Raw genomic sequence first — 21,971 nt, 5'->3', positions numbered from 1 at the left:
GAAATGAAAAGCTATGATCAACACTCCAATGATTTCTAAAGATGAATTAGAAAGAAAAGGGCAGCTTCATTTTTCCCCTATCATGAAGAGTATCTCCATGGAAAATTATGGCCAGAATTTGTTTCCGTACCTGTACCATTTATGCTAACCCCCTTTTTGGTTTTTTTTTTCTTTTTTCTGTATGGGTCCAGCAATTCCTAATCTTAATTGTACAACCCAGTTTCGATTTGGACGAAAGATCAGAATTCATGTAGCCAATTCGACAAATGCATAGACGTACACAATACACATAGATGCAGAATAGTTTTGCAGAAAGAATTGAACTTAAAAGAAAAGAGTTATTGAAAAACCTTGATAGCTAAACCACCCGGCTCCGGCGTCGGCTGCGTCAGGCGACCTTTTGGCAGCGTCCCTTTACTCGAAGTCGAAGGTAGAAAAGGACGACAACGGAGAAACAGGGTTGAAGAGAAAGGGATTCGATTCAGGCAGTTTGAGGAGTTTTAACGGTAGTTTTCGGCCCTAGGTTTGAGAGACAAGAGCATCGGCCACTGAAGAGTGAAGAGTGAAGGTGAAGAGTGAAGAGCGTCGACGGCTGAAGCAGAGGATGAAATCTGAATGGTTGACCAACGGATTGATTTAGGTTAGGAACTTAGGGTTAATAACTTAAAAAATTATAAAATTGCCCTTATATTTTTTAATATGTATATATTATACCCCCGGGTCGGGTACCTGCGGGTTTTTGCTTTTACGATCCGTACCCGTATCCGAATGTTCCGGATACTCGGCCCTATCTGATCCGCTAAGAGAAATCGGATCGGATATCCTATTTTTCGGTGCGGATCGGGTTGGATCTCTCGGGTTTTCGGGTCAGCGGGTATTTTTGCCCACCCCTAGTTTTCAGTGTCTTTGGCCGATTTTAGATTCGACCAGTCCAAATTTGAAAATAAAAACTACGACCACGACCATAAAATCACGTCTTTTTGTCTTACTTGAAAAATAATGCCAATAATAAACACAAGAACATCCCACAATTTAAATCCAAATTCAACAATCAGCCCAATGCACCCATTATTTGAAACATTGAGTCAGTTGAGTTTTGAATAAGGGACGAGAAATGCAGGAAATATTTGGGTGAATTGGGATTTTCATTGGGCATCCAGATATATCAAGTCGAAAACCAAATCATACAAACATTTATACAGTATAAGTTTTTTCTTGAAAAATTGCACCAATCGTCTCTTACATATTAGCAAAATAAAAATTTAATATCTCAAGCGAAAAGAAGCATTTTCAATTCCTCAAAAATAAAAAATGATCAATTTTAGTTCCTGCTAACTTTTTCGTTCAATTTTTAATGGACTCGATAATAGAAACATCACGTGACTAATTTTTTCAAGGTTAAAAATGGCAAATCACTCAGATGTTGACCAAAATATAAGAGACCAAATGCTTTTATTTTTCAATCTTCTTTAACTATTCATTGAATCCCTAAATCTAATTGAAATTGCCATGGGAGAACTACCAATATGTGGTTGCCATATACCAGCCACAATGAAAGCTTCATGAACGATTGAGAATTCAGGAAAGAAGTTCTATGGTTGTGCCCATTATCAAGTAAGTCTTTGCGTTTGATTATTTTCTTTTCTTTTCTTTTTTGGACAATCAGAGCTCCTAAGAGAATTATTTTACCATGAACAGCATAATAATGGTGGAGGCGACTATGGTTACTTCAAGTGGTATGAAACAAGCAGCTATGAGAGGTGTGATAAACTATTGAGGTACACATGGAGGTTAACAAAGAAGGTGAAAGATTTGGAGGTCGATCTAGAGGAAAGAAAGCATAAAGAGAGAAGAATGACTGCAATGTTATTTATTCATGGTTATTGTTACTGTAATCTATCAATGGCTGTAGATGGAGTAATTTGGCACTAGTTGCATATATTTGTTTGGGTTGTGATTTGGGTGCCTCTAATATAATGGCTATTAGGTAATGTATTAGTGAATATAATGTAAAGAACTTAGATGGTATTTAATTGTGTGGTATGAATGTACTGTAGACACCAAAATTTCAAGTTTATTTAATTCAATTTTAGCTCTATTTTATTTATTTATGCTTGTTTATTTATTTATTGTAGTAAATTAGGTTCATCATTTCTCTTTGGGTTAAATACCAAAAACTCCCCTGTGGTTTGACTAATGTTCACTTTACCTCCCTATAGTTTGGAAACCTACAATTTGACTCCCCGTCGTTTCAACTAAAGTAAAAGTCTGACAGAAAACATCTAAACTAACGTCTGAAAGGAAAATGTCAAAATTGCCCATCTATAAGGGTTTTGGGTTAAATACCAAAAACCTTCCTGTGGTTTGTCAAATGTACATTTTACCTCCCTATGGTTTGAAAACATACAATTTAACTCTCTGTCTTTTCACCTAAAGTGAAAATCTAACAGAAATTCCGTTAAATACACTTTAGTTGAAACGACAGGGAGTCAAATTGTAGGTTTCCAAATCATAGGGAGTTAAAGTGAACATTAGACAAACCACAGGGGGGTTTTTGGTATTTAACCCTTTCTCTTTTTAAAGCATTTTTGCATTAAATTTGTGAAAAGAAAATTCTCACAAAAATTTGTTTTAATTTTTTTTAATTCAATTTCTTCCAAATAAAATGACATTTTTGCAAGGCAATCTCAATTAGGAATTAACATTTTGTTTATCATAAATTTGTTTTAAAAACAAAAAATAATAATAATAAGGGACAAAGAAAATAGGTGGAGGCCATGCATATTAACTAGGTGGAATACATGCAAATGAGCCATGTGTCTGATTTTATTTTTTTTTACACCACAACACATGCAAGGGGATAGGTGGCTAGGACAGGTGGAATTCAAGAGAAATCTGGAAAAAGAAGAGAAAAATCTGGAAAGGGGGCTGCAGGCAAGAAATCAGAGGAAGAAAGGCAAGAGAAAAGAAAGAAAAAGGGTTTTCAGTTGAGGGAGAAAAGAAGAGAAAAGGAAAAACTGGGGAAGGAAGCAAGAAAGGATCTAGGAAGCAAGGAAGGAAGGGAGAGATTGTAGAGAGAGGAGAAAACCGAAAGGAACTGAAAGAAAGGAGAAAAAGAAAAAGGAAGAGAGTTTCGGGGAAGGAGAAGAGAAAAAGGGAGAAAGAAAAGAAGAGAGAAAGGGAGAAGAGAAACCAGAAAAAATGAGGAGAGAGTCTGAAAGAGAGAGGGGTGGCGGAGAGATCAAAAGGAAAAGAAAAACAGAAAGAAAAGAGAGGGGAAATTCAGAAAAAGTGAAGAAAATTTTTTTGCAAAAACCTTAACCAGGCTGACGGCAAAGCCTGTTTCAGGGCCAGATTTTTGCTTCGATTATGGGTTTTTGTGAGATTTCTTGGCTTCTGCGCTCTCTTGGGAGATAGTAGAAGAAATTTCGTTCAGGAATCTCTCAGAAAAAACCGCTCTAGGTTAGACAAATCCAAGCTCAAAGTGACGAACCCATCAACCATTAAACTCCCGCAGTCGAATTCAAAGAAGCATACTTTCAACCTTTGATCGTGCAAAGCTCACGTGTCTCCATACATCTGGTGTTAAAATCTTCAAGGTAACTTTTTCTTTCCATTTTTTTTGCCTACACATACTCAGATTGACGTTAATATGTAAAAATTTATGCTACGGTATTTAGTTTTTCTGGTTTCATGTTCTTTCTTTTCTTTCTTCAATTCTTCTGTTTCCATGCAAGTTGTTGGTTCAGATCTTTCCCCTATACCATTGCACTTGGGTCCTGTGTTATTGTGGGTCATGAGACCTTTTGTGTAGAGATTATCCCACGTATTTTTTAGTTGGCAACGAACCCATCGCATCTGTAAAAGGTTTCATGAATGAATCTGGGTTTGCAAGCTTTTTCGCTGTCGCGCCCCATTTTTTAAATAAGAAAATAAAAGACGAGTTTAGGAAAAATGGCTTTTGATTCAATTTTTGATTGGAAAATGAATTTTTGATTTAAAAAGAGAATGAAAAACATGGGTCTAAATGGGACTTGAAAATGCGACGATTTGACCCAAAATATAGTTTAAAAAGGGTTTTTGAATGAAAAATGGAGTCGCCACTTGGTATAGAGTTAAGGTGTACCATGTCACCTAAAAATGAATTTTTAAAGAAAAAAATAGAAAATCCTTTTTAAACGACTCCAAATCTACAAAAATCAGAGAAAAAGATTCGGGAGTCACATTTGAAAAAAGGGAAGGCAAGGATAAGAATCCAAGGCACCCTTTCAACCTAACTAAGGCTAGTTGCGTGATTTAGTCAAAAATTTTCTTATTTTAACCTTGAGATTTATCACATTTGAATGTACTATATGAATGCAAACCCTAGACCTAAGAGGGTATCGGGGGGTCAAAATTTCTCTTCAAAGCTTACTTAGTACCAATCTCATTAGTTGTGACACACAATAAAGACTCTTCGAAGAAGTCACGAATAATGCAAGTTATGAGACTCGAAAGAAAGAAAATAATAATAATATACAAATGTGTATGACCTAAAGGAATGCATCATGTCGGGTGCGGGGAACTAATATTCGTGACTCCAATGTTCCCTTTAATAGAGGGAATACGAGCGTGCTAAAGCTAAAGAGCCAAACTTGTCCATATCCCATACCCAAGGGGTTATCTCTAAACTAATCAGGCGAAATGCACTAATCTACCCCCTAATTTCCTAAATGAGATGCAAATCTAAATGTTATATATACATAGGGGTAAGGGATATTTTATTAGGGAAAATATTATGTAAAAATGATAAGAATCCTAAAAAATGAAAAAATATGCATGACATAGAACGTAATCATACAAACATGATCTAGCTAGGATGGTCCCTAAGGGTCTAGCGTTGGACTAGCCCATGTCTATGAATTCCTACTAGCATTGGGCTAGTGAAAAATCGGAACAAACGGGCCACAACTAGCATTGGACTAGTGTGGTGACGGGAAAAGGACCACAACTAACATTGGACAAGTGTGGTGACGTCACACATTCATTACAGTCAAATAAATCATGTAAAATGTAATAAAACAAATAAACACATAAATCACATAAAACACATAACACGTAAGTATGATATCTAGATGCAAGACCCTAGGAAAGCGAGTAACACATAACACATAGGCATGCAAAAATACACAAGGCAAATAAAGCAAATAAAGCCCTAACTATTGCATTCAGGGGACCCTACTACAATCTGAAAGGGGAAATAAAATAAATAAAAAAATAAATTCCTAACTATTACAAATTTGGCGTTCAAGTGCCTTTCAAATGATAGATATACAAAGCTAAAACCAATAAAGCAAATAAATGAAATAAATAAATAAATATCCAAGAGGCATGCAATTAAACACGTAAAGTCACATAGGGCACGTAGGGTCAAATAAAGTAAGAAATAAGGGGTAGAGTGTACCGCCCTTGAGTTGGGGTCCCTAACAAAGTGAAATGACTTATTTGCCCTTCAAAATAAAAGAAAAGGTCAAGGCATCACTTTAATTAACAAATAATCACCAAAGAATAAAAATAAACATGAAATTGAATCCACTAAATCATGTAAACCACCTGCATTCAAGCAATTAAAACAAGAAAGGACCTAATTGCAAGAATCAACAAAATTTTGGGGGTACACTTATAATTTCACAAAAATTCGGGGTCGCAATTAAAGAAAAATAAAGTTCAATGACCTATTTGCAATTAAATCAGGGACCCAATGAAAAGAAGCTTAAAATTTTAGGGCTGTAGTGAAGATACTCAAAAGTTGGGGAACTGAAATGAAAAATCATCACCAGACTTTTGACCAAACGGGCCACTTGGGCCATTTTTGCATTTTGGCTGGGCGAAAACCCCCTAAACCCAACCAAAAATCCTAAGAACACCAGCAAGCCAGCCTATCTCTTGTACCCAAACAAGCCTAACGAAAAAGAGTGGGCTTCCACTTCCAAAACCATGCTGAAGCCCATAAAAATAATCCAAGACCCACTTCCTATAACCCAACAAGAATGAACCACATCTTATATTCAAGCCCAACCATGCAAATCATAAAATCAACTAAAAAAATTTAAAATAGGACTGACCTCAACAAGAAATTTAAGGGGGGACTGACCTCAACAGGACATTGAAATCGGGATTGATCCGAATAAAAAATTTAAATCGGGATTGACCCGAACAGAAAATTTAAATCATGGGACTGACCCGAACAAAACTTTAAATCATGAGACTGACTCGAATAAAATTTAAATCATGGGGCTGACCCGAACAAAATTTAAAATCATGGGACTGACCCGCACAGAAATTTAAACAGGATGCACACTAGTGGGACTGTCCCATGTTTAGTGGCAATAAAGATGAAATGCACGCTAGTGGGACTGACTCATATTTAGCGGTCAATGAAGATGAAATGCTCACTAGTGGGACTGACCCACGGCTAGTGGCGGTGCAAAAATGAAATGCTCACTAGTGGGATTGACCCACGGCTAGTGGAATGCAAAATGAAATGCGAGTATGTGCGAAAAAACTGTATAAGACTTGTCTGGAAAACTATCCAAAAATTTGCCCCAGTGTGATGAATTGGTCAGTGGGATTAAACCCGAGCTTGCCATGATAATCAGTCAGTGGGATAACACCCGAGCCTGCCTTTCATTTGGTCAGCGGGATTAGACCCGATCCTGCCATTCCTTTGGTCAGCGGGATTATACCCGGTCCTGCCATTCATTGGTCAGCGGGATTAGACTCGGTCTTGCCATTAGACCCGGTCCTGCCATTCATTGGTCAGCGGGATTAGACCCGGTCCTACCATTCATTTGGTCAGCGAAATTAAACCGGGTCCTGCCATTCATTGGTCAGCGGGATTACACCCAGTCCTGCCACTTATTGGCTAGCGGGATGAAACTCGGTCCTGCCATTTATTGGGTCAGCGGGATAAAATCCGGTCCTGCCGAGATATAAACGGTCAGCGGGATTAAATCCGGTCCTTAAATCCGGTCCTGCCGAGGCATAAACGGCCAGCGGGATTAAACCCGGTCCTGCCGAGGCTGGCGGGGTAGAACCCAGTTCCAACGTGATATAAGCGGTCAGCGGGATTAAACCCCACCTGCCGAGGTTGGCGGGATAAAATTCGGTCCCAACGTGATGTTTCAAAAACAAATAAGAAATTAAATTTGATTTGTCAAGAAACAAGAAATTAAACTTGATTTTTGGTTTTTTTTTCTTTTGATTCTTTCGAGAGAATTTTTCAACAAAAATTTGCCTCAGTGTAGGGTCTTTTTCTTTCTTCTTTCTTCTCTTTTTCTGGTATCGGCCTTCTACATCACTAGATGCTTTTTCATCGATTTCAGCCATAAATACGTGCACAGGGGGATTACCAAAGTACAATATGCACTTAAATTTCTTATTTTGAAAATTAATGCAACTACTACTCATGAAAAGAGCAGCGTGATTGATTCGAAAATGTCTTGCTTGACTCTTCGGCAAAATTCTCAAACGTGTTACAAAAATTTGCCCCAGCATGGGCTTATTTTGTGAAATCTCACAAATAAAAACCTGCCACAATATGGGCCCATTTTCAAAATCCTTTAAATGAAAATTTGCCCCAGTTGGGTCCATTTAATTGCAAAAATTTATTTCGATGACTCTTCATTTATTTGAACAATGTAAGAAACTATGTTTCCTAACAGAAAATTTCATGATGAATCTCTCGAAATAAGACCACATTACAGAAGATTTCTTCCTCACCTTAGCATCGACGTTTAGAGTAATGAGTCACCACTTCTTGTTAGTACGTCTTTCAGGACCAATCAAGTGGGTGTTATTTCTACTTTTGAGATGGCTAAGGAAAAATGAGAGGTTAGGATCTGTCTTATTCTTGTGCCCAAATTGTATGTAATCCATTCAATATCACATCTTAGTGAAAGCAAATAGTTTGTCACCTCATTTCTTAAAAAAACTTAGTCAACATGTAAGATTTAAGCTCGCAACATATGGGTAGAAACGATAGTTAAACACGTAGAAATAGGTTATAGCCTTAAGATCACAAATGATTGATGGATTTTTTAGAAACATAATCCCTACTTTGGGTTGTCATGAAGGATAAGTCAGCGATGAACTTTATGAGCTTGTAATGTGACTTGAAAACGATAGTTAAAGAATAAGACTTTCAAGGATATTGCACCAAAGATCGCATTTTTCCAAAATTGCCCTATTTTGATTTCAAAGATCTTAAATTTGGTGACTTTCACCATCACTTAACGAGGACTTCACCATCAAATCTTTTTCATTTCCTTTGCATTTATTTTCTTGCTTTCTTCTTTTCCTTTTCTTTTTCTTCTTTTTTTCTTCAAAGGTGCCCTTGTGGGTTTTCACATGATGAGCAGTGTCAACTTCCCAACTAATCAATTCAGAAATACATCTAAAAAAATTTCTTGGCATCAATATATGAGCATCACTTGCCAATTAATTAGAAAATTTCCTGTCAGAGATATTGCAAAGAACAGAAGTCAGGACTTTCGATTTTTGTAATGTGGTCTGGTGGGGTGCTTAGAAAGGTTAAGACTTGAAAGCGGATTTCAAAAGCGGTTTGAATGATCTGAGATCGGATTATTGTATCAACCCTCTTTTAGGGTTAAATCAGAACTTGCCCTAGTTTATTCTCAATTGAGGCTCTTTTCTCTTTCATTTTGTTTTCTTTTCGGCCTTTTGCCATTCTTTTGAATTTTTTCAAAATTTGCCCCAGTTTATACTTAACCGAGATTCTCTTTTCTTTTTCTATTTTGATTTTGTTACTTTATCACTTTTCACCTCTTGGGACTTTTCTCTTTTTTCAACTCAAATTTGCCCAAGTATGTGGTTTGCGATTCTCAGGGGTTGCCAAATGAAGTAGTTGATTCTGAAAACTCAAAAGGGATAACTAGGGATAGAATGTTTGACTGAAAAAGAAGAGGGCCTGACTTTTTTCCGTTCCTTACATTAACCCTGAAAGAAAACTTTCATTAATGCGAATTTTCTTGCATGTATCTGAATTAACTGACTGAGGAAGACTCTTGTTCATCCATATCTGTGAAACATATGTGATCCGCCGGACAAAACTCTTCCTTTCCTTTTTCTCCTTTTTCAAAATTGAAGCCCAGATATAATCAAATTTCCCCAATTTGCAATTCCCTATTTTCTTTTAATTTTTTGTCTTTTCTCTTTCTCTTGCAAAATTTCCTCATCTCCTTCCCCAATGTGGGGTGCGATCATAGGTGCAGTGAAAAGAACCACCCATTTTTAGCTCAAATGAGGATGCAAGGGGTAAATAGTGTTTAGGTTGTAGAAACGATGGCCAAAGCATCATTCTTATGCTTAATGACAACCAAAGTAACGAAACGCTCATTGAGAATCCACTCCCTTTTGATATTTGAAAATCTTCTGATGCAGGGTAATGATCATTAAGACTCTCATTTGAAACGAAATTATTCTTTTAAAGGTTCAAATGGGAGAGCAAATGATAAAATCTATATGGGTAGAGAAACGAACGCTCGAAATATCATTCCAAATTTTCAAAATAAACCAGGATAATGCACCATTTTTACTTTCACTTAGATGTGAATTGAATATAATTAGGCACAGTGAGCATTTCTCAAGCAAAGATTGCTCCAATTTGTAATTTATCAATCAATGCGACTGATTTTATTTTGGGGTGCTCTTGTGAAGGAGAAAAGGTATCTCATTGGGTCTTTTGAGTGACCGATTAGTTTGAGTGGGTTCTTTTAATTCCGGACACTCTTATTGTACAGTTTGGATCACCAATCTAGTGTACGTAAGGATTTTAGAAAGCATACATCTGTGAATTTCCAAGCAAGAGGTTGAAAAAATCTCAATTTGGTCTTATTTCTTAAAATTCATCATGAAATCTCTAATGAGTACAATAAAGAATGAAATGTACATGATTATATACAAACTTTATTGCTGAAAAGTTTGAAACAAAATTTCTTGTTCAATTACAATACAAATGAGAAAAATCTCTAAAAAACTCCACATATACACTTTTTGTCTCCTTTTCTTTTGGAACAAAAATGTATTAAAAAACAAAATTTTCTTTGACAAACAATTATAAAGTCTCCTAACGCTTCCAAATAGATCCTTCATGCTTTACATTATAGGATCTGCCCAAGAATCAAGTAATACTTTTTAAACTTTATCGGATCAAAATTGTTATCAGATATAAAAAAATATTTTCACCTTATTGAAACATTTTTATGAATGCAGGGGAAGGGGGAAAAAGAAAAAGAAAAAAAAAACACCCTGAGTTAGTAAGGAAGACTATAAAATCGGTATGCATGTCCTATGGGGGAGCCCTTTTATACCAAGGGTAGGCCTAGTATGAAAATGCAATCCTCTAGGGTAGGCACAATACAATACCTGATGAATCCGATCAAATAGTTTGAAAATTTTGGCCAATTGGAGTGAGAAGAGATATTTGTCTAAAAAATGAGGACAAAGTCCGAATGAATTGCTTGTTTTGATCAACATATGATATGTGAAAGAGAGAGCTTACTCTTGAAAGGATGGCAATGTCTTGACCAATTTATTCAGTGAATCTTAAATTTAAACCCTAAAGGGAATAAACAAGTCAAATGGATAGGATGAAATTGATGATTTATTCAAAATTGACTAGATTACCTTAAAAAAAAGTAAAATGGTCAAATGCATTGAATGAAATTTGATTATTTATTCAAAATTGAATGGATAACCCTAAAAATGAATTAAACTAATCAAATGAATTGAATGAAATCAATTGACCAAATTGCCCTAAACAGATCGAGTGAAATAATGATTTATTCAAAATTGACTGAATTGCCCTAGAAATAGGTAAACTGGTCAAATGGAGCGGACAAAATTGATGATTTATTCAAAATCGATAAGATTGCCCTAAGAATGGGTAAACTAATCAAATGAATTGAAGGAATTGATGATCTATTTAATATCGACTAGATTGCCCTAAAAATGAACAAATTGATAAAACGGACTGGATGAAATTGATGAATAAAATGGTCCAATGAAATTGATGGTTTATTCCAAAAATTGATTGAATTGTCTACCCATCGGTAGTTTCAAGAAAATCATTGCGATGTATTAGTCTATGAGCCTCCTAAAATCAAAATTTGGCCTTAATACATTTATCGTCTTAACAATGAGGAATTATTTGTGAATTTCTTCAAGTCAATGCCCTTTAAGCAAGGGATTTTTACCAACTTTGATAAAATGACCAAAAAGTGATTATTAAACGCTCATATTCCAATGATCGTTCTTGAAAATGATCGGATCCTACCTTACCTCGTGCACTACCTCATTGGATGGTACAAAATGTGAACGTGCAAGTCTCCTTGGATTAAGTCTCCGAGACATGAGGTGGCTTATTCCTAACACGGGATCCTCTATATGGCATTCCCTTTCTAGGGTTTATTCATGATGCCAGTTTATTAAAGTGCGTAAACATGTAGTATACAAATGAAAACATGAGTTAAAGGGAACCCCCTTTTGTATGTCGGGGTGAGCCTAAAATGACATGTATTTATGCTGAAAATGCGAAACATTAAATTTAAACGTGTCACATCAAATAAGGTAGGTTCCTAGAGAATACCATGCCAGGACTCTTATTATCTAAACTTATGAGTGCAATGAAGATAAAACCTAAGAAAAATTAGTTCAATTAGACAAATACACATAACACATTATAGCGAAGCAATACAAAGAGATATAAGCAATAAAAGAAATTGAGGGGTTGGATCCCTCCCCTCGTGAATAGTATCCTTACTAGGGTAAGGTCGACTCTGCCCTAAGGCAATTCTAGTATGGATGCATGAGGTTTGGCTCACTAATGCATTTAGACTCGATAAAGCTTCGGCTCCCAAGCATTCAGACCTAAAGGCGAAGGGTCATTACTCCCAGGGCCTTCGGTCGGTGGCTCGAGTGATCCCTTAGGCAACGCTATGGGCGCAGTGCACACCATCCACCTACCTAAGGAAATCAATCCTAATCCTATAAGGAGATGTGGGATAGCGCCCATGATAAAGGAAAAAAATAGGGTAAATAAAACTATACATGCACGTATGAAATGCTTCGTTTTGAGGGGAGGGATCGAGAACCAATGCGAGCCTCTAGGGTAATATTCCCCCACCCAAATGCAATGCAAAGCGCGAGATCACATGAATAAACCATTCATCCATCAAATCAATCGTACGTAAATGTGTGAGGGAGCGAGTTGATACGCGCGAAATGCAAAAATCCAAAAAAAAGGAAAATGCAACCCTAAACATTCAAATGCGATATATAAAAAGGTTAGAAAGAAGAAAAAAATTGACTAAATCAAATTTGCTCGGACTCTCTAAATCCTCAGGGGAGTCGCCAGCTGTCGCGCCCCATTTGTTAAATAAGAAAATAAAAGACGAGTTTAGGAAAAATGGCTTTTGATTCAATTTTTGATTGAAAAATGAATTTTTGATTTAAAAAGAGAATGAAAAACATGGGTCTAAATAGGACTTGAAAATGCGATGATTTGACCCAAAATATAGTTTAAAAAGTTTTTTGAATGAAAAATGGAGTCGCCACTTGGTATAGAGTTAAGGTTTACCAAATCACCTAAAAATGAATTTTTAAAGAAAAAAAGTAGAAAACCCTTTTTAAACGACTCCAAATCTACAAAAATCAGAGAAAAAGATTCGGGAGTCACATTTGAAGAAAGGGAAGGCAAGAATAAGAATCCAATGCACCCTTTCAACCTAACTAAGGCTAGTTGCGCGATTTAGTCAAAAATTTTCTTATTTTAACCTTGAGATTTATCACATTTGAATGTACTATATGAATGCAAACCCTAGACCCAAGAGGGTATCAGGGGGTCAAAATTTCTCTTCAAAGCTTACTTAGTACCAATCACATTAGTTGTGACACACAATAAAGACTCTTCGAAGAAGTCACGAATAATGCAAGTCATGAGACTCGAAAGAAAGAAAATAATAATAATATACAAATGTGTATGATCTAAAGGAATGCATCATGTCGGGTGCGGGGGAACTAATATTCGTGACTCCAATGTTCCCTTTAATAGAGGGAATACGAGCGTGCTAAAGCTAAAGAGCCAAACTCGTCTATATCCCATGCCCAAGGGGTTATCTCTAATCTAATCAGGCGAAATGCACTAATCTACCCCCTAATTTCCTAATTGAGATGCAAATCTAAATGTTTTATATACATAGGGGTAAGGGATATTTTATTAGGGAAAATATTATGTAAAAATGATAAGAATCCTAAAAAATGAAAAAATATGCATGACATAGAATGTAATCATACAAACATGATCTAGCTAGGATGGTCCCTAAGGGTCTAGCGTTGGACTAACCCATGTCTATGAATTCCTACTAGCATTGGGCTAGTGGAAAATCAGAACAAATGGGCCACAACTAGCATTGGACTAGTGTGGTGACGGGAAAAGGACCACAACTAACATTGGACTAGTGTGGTGACGTCACACATTCATTACAGTCAAATAAATCATGTAAAATATAATAAAGCAAATAAACACATAAACCACATAAAACACATAACACGTAAGCATGATATCTAGATGCAAGACCTTAGGAAAGCGAGTAACACATAACACATAGGCATGCAAAAACACACAAGGCAAATAAAACAAATAAAGCCCTAACTATTACATTCAGGGAACCCTACTACAATCTAAAAGGGGAAATAAAATAAATAAAAAAATAAATTCCTAACTATTACAAATTTGGCGTTCAAGTGCCTTTCAAATGATAGATATACAAAACTAAAGCCAATAAAGCAAATAAATAAATAAATGAAATAAATAAATAAACATCCAAGAGGCATGCAATTAAACACGTAAAGTCACATAGGGCACGTAGGGTCAAATAAAGTAAGAAGTAAGGGATAGAGTGTTCCGCCCTTGAGTTGGGGTCCCTAACAAAGTGAAATGACTTATTTGCCCTCCAAAATAAAAGAAAAGGTCAAGGCATCACTTTAATTAACAAATAATCACCAAAGAATAAAAATAAACATGAAATTGAATCCACTAAATCATGTAAACCACCTGCATTCAAGCAATTAAAACAAGAAAGGACCTAATTGCAAGAATCAACAAAATTTTGGGGGGACATTTATAATTATCACAAAAATCCGGGGTCACAATTAAAGAAAAATAAAGTTCAAGGACCTATTTGCAATTAAATCAGGGACCCAATGGAAAGAAGCTTAAAATTTTAGGGCTGTAGTGAAGATACTCAAAAGTTGGGGAACTGGAATGAAAAATCATCACCAGACTTTTGACCAAACGGGCCACTTGGGCCATTTTTACATTTTGGCTGGGCCAAAACCCCCTAAGCCCAACCAAAAATCCTAAGAACACCAGCAAGCCAGCCTATCTCTTGTACCCAAACAAGCCTAACGAAAAAGAGTGGGCTTCCACTCCCAAGCCCATGCTGAAGCCCATAAAAATAATCCAAGACCCACTTTCTATAACCCAACAAGAATGAACCACATCTTATATTCAAGCCCAACCATGCAAACCATAAAATCAACTAAAAAAATTTAATCCTAATAATGTCATAAAATCAAAAATCAATGTACCCAAAAGACTACTTAAAAACATAAAAAGAAAGATTATAAAATCTAAAAAGGTGAAGTAAGGCCAAGTTTTCCAATCTTTGAGTCAAATCAGAATAAGGGAACACTTGAGGGGTTCAAATGCAACCAAATAGGGACTTAACTGAATGAAATATGAATGTTTTAGGGTCAAAATTAAAGAAAAGTAAAGTCCAGGGGTCAATTTACAAATTTCCAGATTTTTGCAAACAAATGGTTCGCTGAATCTTTCTTCTTCAATGTGACTGAAGGAAAGCTTCTGCAACTCCAGATGCTCTAGCAACCGAAAAGAAAATCTACTGCACTTTTCCTCAAACCCAGATTTCTTAATTACAACCAACATCACAAATTCAGACTAAGCAACCAACTTTGTAGTCATCACCATTCAAACAAACAAAAAACTTCGCAAGATCTAGTGCAAAAATCTGGAAAAACATGCAACAAAGGTTCGGCAAAACTGGTTGTTTTTTTTCCAACAAGCATTCTAACTTGATTCAAGTGTTTTAGACCTTATCATGCGAACTCAACTTTACTCATCCAATTTCTTCTTTCCAACATAAGATCAGTGGACAAATGGGATGGCCGAAACTTAATGAGCAGTTGCAGAGAAGAAAAAGCAAAGATAATGCAAAAGCTTTTGTTCTGCTGCAAGTTCTTGCAGCCCATCAAAGGGCAACCAAGATAGTTTAAGTTCTGCCGGAACTTCAAACAAATTCACAAGATAAGAATCTAAGGTCCAACCATAATCTTGCAAATAAAACTTCAGCATTCACAGCAAAACAGCCCCCCAGGTCATCGGATGGAGGAAACTGACAGCTTTCATCCAAAATGGCACAAATTAAACGACAACGGCAAAGCTGAAAACACATTCTACTAGAGGAGAGCTGATATGGGTCAAATTGTTCACATGCCAAGTGAAGAATCCTTTGAAAAGAACGTACAAAGCCATGATGAACTTTTCTTTTGAACAACAACTATTCTCTGCAATAATTTTATTTCCAACCGTGGCTTTCTTCTAATTCATCATTTCAAATCTATTGCACAACCAGAAGGGAAAAGCAGGGAGCTACAGCATGCCATCTTAGCAAAAAAACAAAACCCAACCTCTAGCATAATTGCCAAAAACATCAACTACCCAACTCTGGTAAACAAAATTTCTGGGATAAGAACACGCAAAACGCAAGCAAAAATCATCTTCAAGCAAGACTTTCGGTTAGGTATTTCGTTAAATACCAAATGAGCATAAGAAATTTCACCGATTCTTTGTTCAATCTGAAGTTAATCAGCCCAAGAATTGGTAAGAAACATAAAGACATTCAATCCCATTCAATCCCAATCAACACAGGAAGCATGTATGCTCAAAATTGCGCACAATCAACATAAAAATCGCAATAGGCTAATCTCTGTTTTGAGATTCTTATGGGTCTAAGCTTGGAGAGAAGACAGAAAAATTTTTATTTAAAAGGGGGAAAGATGACTTACCGCATCTGTTCGGTTGAAGATTTGCAGACGATGGTGATGGATGTCTGATGAGGCGGCAATGGCTCTACGAGCGACGGCGGTTTCTGGAACGATGGTCTCGGGAATGGCAGCAGGGGATGAAGGCGGTGGCGGCGCTGCTGCTGCCGTTCCCTACTTAGTCTTCCGTCCGAGAGCTCTCTCGGTTTTCTTCGTAGCTTTTCCAGCTCCTTCGCTGTTAGCCTTCCTCCAATTTTCTTTTGTTATTTTGCTCGTCACCACCAGATTTTCTCTCTTCTGGTTTTCTTGTGCTCAGCTCCCTCACCATCCACTCTATTCTCTCCCTTGTTTTCCCTTTTCTCCTCTGCCTTGTTCCGCCGTCACCTCTTCCCTTTTTCCCATCTGCTGTTCTCGAAGCTTCCTTCCAAGAACCCTAGCCCCCATTTTTTTTGCTCTCTCCTTTTGCTCCGTCTAACTCCCTTTCACCTAGCCCCTCCTTCCTTTCTTTTTTTTTGGTCCATCCCCCCTTTTTCTTTTCCCCAAAAAATCTGAAAACCTACCAAGTGTCTACACCTTGCCACCTAGGTGATGTGTTGTTAAAAAACAAGATGGGACACTTGTACCACATGCAAGTTTCCACTTGTCAATTTTTCTTTTCTTTTTTTCTTTTTTTTCCTGAAATTTAGTAGGAAGACCAAAATAAACAATAAAATAAAATAAACTAGAACAAAATAAAAATAAAATAAAACAAAATAAAATAAAAACCCTAGAATTGTGACAAATAAAACTAAGATTAAATTAATCAAACAAATAAAGTTAAAAAATCAAAAATTTGGTGTCTACAGTTTGCCCCTCTTTGTCTGAGTTTTGGAAAAACTTGAAACAAAGAAGTAGACACCAAATACTCACCTGTGTTATCCGGCTGCAAATTACTCAAATGACTGACGTTTTGAAATGAGGACTAACCCCGTTAATGAAAAAAAATTTAAAATAGGACTGATCCCAACAAGAAATTTAAGGGGGGACTGACCCCAACAGGACATTGAAATCGGGATTGATCCGAATAAGAAATTTAAATCGGGACTGACCCGAACAGAAAATTTAAATCATGGGACTGACCCGAACAAAACTTTAAATCATGAGACTGACTCGAATAAAATTTAAATCATGGGAATGACCCGAACAAAATTTAAAATCATGGTACTGACCCGAACAGAAATTTAAACAGGATGCACACTAGTGGGATTTTCTCATGTTTAGTGGCAATAAAGATGAAATGCACGCTAGTGGGACTGACTCATGTTTAGCGGTCAATGAAGATGAAATGCTCACTAGTGGGACTGACCCACGGCTAGTGGCAGTGCAAAATGAAATGCTCACTAGTGGGACTGACCCACGGCTAGTGGAATGCAAAATGAAATGCTAGTATGTGTGAAGAAACTGTATAAGACTTGCTTGAAAAACTATCCAAACATTTGCCCCAGTGTGATGAATTGGTCAGTGGGATTAAACCCGAGCCTGCCATGATAATCAGTCAGTGGGATAACACCCGAGCCTGCCTTTCATTTGGTCAGCGGGATTAGACCCGGTCCTGCCATTCCTTTGGTCAGCGGGATTATACCCGGTCTTGCCATTCATTGGTCAGCGGGATTAGATCCGATCCTGCCATTCATTGGTCAGCGGGATTACACCCGGTCTTGCCACTTATTGGTCAGTGGAATGAAACCCGGTCCTGCCATTCATTGGGTCAGCGGGATAAAATACGGTCCTGCCGAGGTATAAACGGTCAGCGGGATTACATCCAGTCTTTAAACCCGGTCCTGCCGAGGCATAAATGGTCAGCGGGATTAAACCCGGTCCTGCCGAGGTTGGCGGGGTAGAACCCGGTCCCAACGTGATATAAGCGGTCAGTGGGATTAAACCCCACCTGCCGAGATTGGCGGGATAAAATCTGGTCCCAACGTGATATTTCAAAAACAAATAAGAAATTAAATTTGATTTGTCAAGAAACAAGAAATTAAACTTGATTTTTGGTTTTTTTTTTCTTTTGATTCTTTCGAGAGAATTTTTCAACAAAAATTTACCTCAGTGTAGGGCCTTTTTCTTTCTTCTCTTTTTCTGGTATCGACCTTCCACATCACTAGATGCTTCTTCATCGATTTCAGCCATGAATACGTGCACAGGGGGATTACCAAAGTACAATATGCACTTAAATTTCTTATTTTGAAAATTAATGCAACTACAACTCATGAAAAGAGCAGCGTGATTGATTCGAAAATGTCTTGTTTGACTCTTGGGCAAAATCCTCAAACGTGTTACAAAAATTTGCCCCAGCATGGGCTTATTTTGTGAAATCTCACAAATAAAAACCTGCCCCAGTATGAGCCCATTTTCAAAATCCTTCAAATGAAAATTTGCCCCAGTTGGGTCTATTTAATTGCAAAAATTTATTTCTATGACTCTCCATTTATTTGAGCAATGTAAGAAACTATGTTTTCTAACAGAAAATTTCATGATGAATCTCTCGAAATAAGACCACATTACAGAAGATTTCTTCCTCACCTTAGCATCGACGCTTAGATTAATGGGTCACCACTTCTTGTTAGTACGTCTTTCAGGACCAATCAAGTGGGTGTTATTTCTGCTTTTGAGATGGCTAAGGAAAAATGAGAGGTTAGGATCTGTCTTATTCTTGCGCCCAAATTGTATGTAACCCATTCAATATCACATCTTAGTGAAAGCAAATAGTTTGTCACCTTCATTTCTTAAAAAAACTTAGTCAACATGTAAGATTTAAGCTCGCAACATATGGGTAGAAACGATAGTTAAACATGTAGAAGTAGGTTATAGCCTTAAGATCACAAATGATTGATGGATTCCTTAGAAACATAATCCCTACTTTGGGTTGTCATGAAGGATAAGTTAGCGATGGACTTTATGAGCTTGTAATGTGGCTTGAAAACGATAGTTAAAGAATAAGACTTTCAAGGATATTGCACCAAAGATCGTATTTTTTCAAAATTGCCCCTATTTTGAATTCAAAGATCTTAAATTTGGTGACTTTCACCATCACTTAACGAGGACTTCACCATCAAATCTTTTTCATTTCCTTTGCATTTATTTTCTTGCTTTCTTCTTTTCCTTTTCTTTTTCTTCTTTTTTTCTTCAAAGGTGCCCTTGCGGGTTTTCACATGATGAGCAGTGTCAACTTCCCAGCTAATCAATTCAGAAATACATCTAAAAAAATTTCTTGGCATCAATATATGAGCATCACTTGCCAATTATTTAGAAAATTTCCTGACAGAGATATTGCAAAGAACAGAAGTCAGGACTTTCGATTTTTGTAATGGGGTCTGGTGGGGGTGCTTAGAAAGGTTAAGGTTTGAAAGCGGATTTCAAAAGCGATTTTAATGACCTGAGATCGGATTATTGTATCAACCCTCTTTTAGGGTTAAATCAGAACTTGCCCCAGTTTATTCTCAATTGAGGCTCTTTTCTCTTTCATTTTGTTTTCTTTTCGGCCTTTTGCCATTCTTTTAAATTTTTCCAAAATTTGCCCCTGTTTATACTTAATCGAGGTTCTCTTTTCTTTTTCTTTTTTGATTTTGTTGCTTTATCACTTTTCACCTCTTGGGACTTTTTTCTTTTTTCAACTCAAATTTGCCCCAGTGAGGGGTTTGCGATTCTCAGGGGTTGCCAAATGAAGTAGTTGATTCTGAAAGCTCAAAAGGGATAACTAGGGATAGAATGTTTGACTGAAAAAGAAGAGGGCCTGACTTTTTTCCGTTCCTTACGTTAACCCTGAAAGGAAACTTTCATTAATGCGAATTTTCTTGCATGTATCTAAATTAACTGACTGAGGAAGACTCTTGTTCATCCATATCTGTGAAACATAGGTGATCCGCTGGACAAAACTCTTCCTTTTCTTTTTCTTCTTTTTCAAAATTGAAGCCCAGATTATTTTGAAACCCAGATATAATCAAATTTCCCCAATTTACAATTCCTTATTTTCTTTTAATTTTTGCCTTTTCTCTTTCTCTTGCAAAATTTCCGCATCTCCTTCCTCAACGTGGGGTGCGATCATAGGTGCAGTGAAAAGACCCATCCATTTTTAGCTCAAAGGAGGATGCAAGGGGTAAATAGTGTTTAGGTTGTAGAAACGATGGCCAAAGCATTATTCTTACGCTTCATGACAATCAAAGTAACGAAATGCTCATTGAAAATCCACTCCCTTTTGATATTTGAAAATCTTCTGATGCAGGGTAATGATCATTAAGGCTCTCATTTGAAACGAAATTATTCTTTTAAAGGTTCAAATGGGAGAGTAAATGATAAAATCTGTATGGGTAGAGAAACGAACGCTCGAAATATCATTCCAAATTTTCAAAATAAACCAGGATAACGCACCATTTTTACTTTCACTTAGATGTGAATTGAATATAATTAGGCACAGTGGGCATTTCTCAAGCAAAGATTGCTCCAATTTGTAATTTATCAATAAATGCGAATAATTTTATTTTGGGGTGCTTTTGTGAAGGAGAAAAGGTATCACATTGGGCCTTTTGAATGACCTATCAGTTTGAGTGGGTTCTTTTAATTCCGGGCACTCTTATTGTACAGTTTGGATCACCAATCTAGTGTACGTAAGGATTTTAGAAAGCTTACATCTGTGAATTTCCAAGCAAGAGGTTGAAAAAATCTCAATTTGGTCTTATTTGTTAAAATTAATCATGAAATCTCTAGTGAGCGCAATAAAGAATGAAATGTACATGATTATATTCAAACTTTATTGCTAAAAAGTTTGAAACAAAATTTCTTGTTCAATTACAATACAAATGAGAAAAATCTCTAAAAAGCTCCACATATACACTTTTTGTCTCCTTTCCTTTTGGAACAAAAATGTATTAACAAACAAAATTTTCTTTGACAAACAATTATGAAGTCTCCGAACGCTTCCAAATTGATCCTTCATGCTTTACATTGTAGGATCTGCCCAAGAATCAAGTAATACTTTTTAAACTTTATCGGATCAAAATTGTTATCAGATATAAAAAAATATTTTCACCTTATTGAAACATTTTTATGAATGCAGGGGAAGGGGGAAAAAGAAAAAGAAAAAAAAAACACCCTGAGTTAGTAAGGAAGACTATAAAATCGGTATGCATGTCCTATGGGGGAGCCCTTTTATGCCAAGGGTAGGCCTAGTATGAAAATGCAATCCTCTAGGGTAGGCACCACACAATACCTGATGAATCCGATCAAATGATTTGAAAATTTTGGCCAATTGGAGTGAGAAGAGACATTTGTCTAAAAAATGAGGACAAAGTCCGAATGAATTGCTTGCTTTGATCAACATATGATATGTGAAAGAGAGAGCTTACTCTTGAAAGGATGGCAATGTCTTGACCAATTTATTCAGTGAATCTTAAATTTAAACCCTAAAGGGAATAAACAAGTCAAATGGATAGGATGAAATTGATGATTTATTCAAAATTGACTAGATTACCTTAAAAAAAAGTAAAATGGTCAAATGCATTGAATGAAATTTGATTATTTATTCAAAATTGAATGGATAACCCTAAAAATGAATTAAACTAATCAAATGAATTGAATGAAATAAATTGACCAAATTGCCCTAAACAGATAGAGTGAAATAATGATTTATTCAAAATTGACCGAATTGCCCTAAAAATAGGTAAACTGGTCAAATGGAGCGGACAAAATTGATGATTTATTCAAAATTGACTAGATTATCTTAAAAAAAAGTAAAATGGTCAAATGCATTGAATGAAATTTGATTATTTATTCAAAATTGAATGGATAACCCTAAAAATGAATTAAACTAATCA

Source organism: Coffea arabica, chromosome 7c, assembly GCF_036785885.1.
Source record: "Coffea arabica cultivar ET-39 chromosome 7c, Coffea Arabica ET-39 HiFi, whole genome shotgun sequence".
In the NCBI taxonomy this organism is placed as follows: domain Eukaryota; kingdom Viridiplantae; phylum Streptophyta; class Magnoliopsida; order Gentianales; family Rubiaceae; genus Coffea; species Coffea arabica.
The sequence above is the reverse complement of the archived record's forward strand: the minus strand, read 5'-3'. Positions refer to the sequence as shown.